Genomic DNA, 3,350 nt, shown 5'->3' on the forward strand with positions numbered 1-3,350 from the left:
TAGCTATGCCCTAATATACCCCCAATAATACCCCAATGTACTCCCCAGTACGTACACCCTACATCACACAGGTTCAGTACGTTTCCTGGCCAGGAGGAGGTGACGGAATTCTTTGGTAAAGAATTCTTCATTCCAAAAAGTCACTTAATATTTATAGTGTCCAATTTCTTGTGCAGAACATTGAATGAACAAAAATCAGGTGTCTTTTTACCCCAAGGAAACCCCAGTATCACCCCAAGGAAACATTCATCTTGCCCCAATGATCCTGAATTGCCGTCTCTAGCTCAAGGCTCATTAGGGTAACGGACGTCTTTTTTCCCAACTCTGTGCCCGTAGGTTTGAAGGACTCATCTGGGGGCTGAATTATGTCTGCCTGAGAAATGTTTTGCCTGCAGCTTCAAGCAACTATATATACAGATAGACAGATAGATAGATTGATAGTTAGAGATAATCTGACATATATATATATATATATATATATATATATATATATATATATATATATATATATATATATATATATATATATATATATATATATATATATATATATATATATATATATATATATATATATATATATATATATATATATATATATATATATATATATATATATATATATATATATATATATATATATATATATATATATATATATATATATATATATATATATATATATATATATATATATATATATAGATATATATATATATATATATATATATATATATATATATATATATATATATATATATATATCGCCTAAATCTGAATGCCGTCTAACAACTGTTTTGCAAAGATAAGCACACGATGTGAGCTAAATAATTTGAAGGTTGTCTTCAGTACTGAAGACAACACATGACATTTGCAGTTGCATTTTTCTAAACAAATGAATGTATAATTGTAATTCAGGTACTACTACGTTATTTTACCGTGTTTTACATCACAACGTTTAGGAGGGAACATTATAACATAAACAATAAATACACGTTATCTTCAAATGTAGGAAACATTCTGAGAGCGGCGACATCACTTCATATCGCTACTGTACATCTGCAACATGTTGTCTTCATTTACAAAAATAAGATGATAATTTAAAAGTGTATAAGATTAGGAGTAAAGAAATTATACATGTGAAGAACATTGAAAGGTAAATAAGAAATAATAAAAAGCATAAAAAGATACAGAATGAAGATTAAGATTTGTTCAATGCCGCAACAATTTTAACAAACACTGAGTTGAGTCTGAAAACTTGCTTCACTGCTGGATGGTTTATTTTTTATGTTTTTATATATTTTTTTCTTACAGTAAAGGACATCGCTCAAGGTCAAAAAGAAAGAAAAAACAGACTTTTCTTCCTTTATATGTACAAGAAGTGCTTTCATAAACAAAATTCTCATATTCAGAGGATTAGGGAGAGGGTTAGTGCTCTCCCTGATACTTGTGACAGGTATACAGGGGCCCACAGACATGCTCCCTTCCTCCAGACATGTGGACACAGGGAAATGGTTCTCAGGTCTATGTTTTTAACTGTATCTGGCTCCCAATACAACCCAGCATCACTCTGTACCTCTGTCTTCTTAAATGTGTGTGTCTCCCATTACTACAACCATTTCCCAAGGCCACAGGGAAGACTGACTAGGTTTGTTTCCATTGGTGACTTTTCCATTGAAGGTGCAAAAGCCATGTATCATCACAAAAATACTACGTGAAAAGCCTAGCAAATTCTATAAGAGACTTGTCATCTCCCATTATGACTATTTTCCAAAGCCACACTGACTAGGTTTGTTTCCATGGGTGTTTCTTCAGATGAAGGTGTGCAGAAGCCATGTATCACCACCATCACAAAACACTCCTTCAAAAGCCTGGCCAGTATATCTTTGCCTACCTACAATTTTCCGCTTCACAATATTTCACTTTGTATAATTTCTGCCTCCTCCTCCTTGTCCTGCCCTGCCCTTCCAACCTCTCTCTCTCTCTCTCTCTCTCTCAGAAATAAAAGAGTAAAATAAACTGAATTAAAATCAAAATCCTTCTTGTGTCGCTTGTGCTTCCCAACAAACAAACACACACACAAAAATACATATATAAAATAAATCCATAAAGGTGTTTATCTTATTTTTCTTCTTTCAATATAATTTTTTTCTCCTTTTTTATTTGCTATTTTTTTTCTTTTCATGAATTTATTGCTATCTCTATTGTTTACACAGGAAGAAGAAGAAGAAGAAGAAGAAAAAGAAGAGGACACACAGAGAGAGAAGAGGAGGAAGAAGAAGAGGAAGGATTTGTAATATGGCAGACATCAAACCAATGGTGAGTGTTAAATATTTTGTTTTCCTTCTTTCCTTCCCTCCTTCCTTCCTTCCTTGCTTCCTCCTTCCTTCTTCCTTCCTTCCTTCCTTCCTTGCTGGTTAAGTATGATGGATAGATGCTTATAAGTATGATTATTAATGGTGAGTGATGTAGGCACTTATGGCACTTGGAGTTGGTCTGACAACAGTTCCTTCTTAATTTTGTTAAGCATATAGGCAATTAGGTGCCGTACAGTACTGTTTTATTTTCTCCTCCTCGGTCAGGCCGCCGCTATCCTAGGTCAAAGGTCAGGAGTCTTGGGGCGTGTGTAACCTTATAGGAGGGAGTGATGTGTGCTCATAAAACGGTGACGTCTCCTTAATTAATGTGTTTCAACTTTCACACAAAATCTGGAACTCCGTCGTAAGTCAAGGATCCCTCCCTGTACCTGAAGTGTTCGGGGCAGACACCTGAAGGCTTGGTTCCTCTCCAAGCCACGCCTCTTCTTACATCCATTTCCCATGATGTGGTGATGTTAGGCGCACGTATGACACCCCAATGTGCCACCAATGTACGCAAACCTGTCCAATGTACGTCAGGTGTCACTCTTCCCCAAGGGACGCCGCCAGTATCACCCCAGAGAAACATTCAACTTTTTGCCCTCAATGATCCTGGCTTGCCAACTGTACCCCAAGGTTCATGAGGTTAAAATGATATCTTTTTACCCATTCTGTACCCATAGGCATGCGTCTGGGGGGATGAATTCTGTCTGTCTGAAAGATGTTTTGCCTGTAAACTCAAACACGTGTATATACAGATAGATAGATAGGTATATATAAGATTAGGTAAGGTTCACCCCTGAAGGACGGCCTGGAGGGGGAGTTTCTGCTTGTGTGCCTGGTGATAAAATTGTCTAAAAAGGTGTTCTTCGTCGGTGCCCTGTGTGGCAATTGGAGCTCAAAACACAATAGTTCATAGTGCTTGCCAATCTTTTATTTACATGGTGAAAGTAACTACAAGTAACTCAGTTGCTGCTCACCAGAGATATCATG

General features: G+C 36.2%; 1 long non-coding RNA gene across 5 annotated transcripts in view; it reads left to right on the forward strand.

The window, feature by feature from the left end:
• LOC126992058 (uncharacterized) overlaps positions 1 to 2,338 on the forward strand; it is a 30,078-nt gene extending 27,740 nt beyond the window's left edge. For 4 of the 5 annotated variants that reach the window (XR_007746131.1, XR_007746133.1, XR_007746132.1 and 1 more), the window contains one exon: positions 2,217 to 2,318. This is a non-coding gene — a long non-coding RNA (uncharacterized LOC126992058). Of the gene's footprint in view, positions 1 to 2,216 lie in introns of all 5 variants that reach the window. The other variant, XR_007746129.1, reaches the window with a different exon arrangement.
• The last annotated feature ends 1,012 nt before the right edge of the window (positions 2,339 to 3,350 follow it).

The sequence above is a fragment of the Eriocheir sinensis genome, unplaced genomic scaffold (assembly GCF_024679095.1).
Source record: "Eriocheir sinensis breed Jianghai 21 unplaced genomic scaffold, ASM2467909v1 Scaffold392, whole genome shotgun sequence".
Classification (NCBI taxonomy): Eukaryota; Metazoa; Arthropoda; class Malacostraca; order Decapoda; family Varunidae; genus Eriocheir; species Eriocheir sinensis.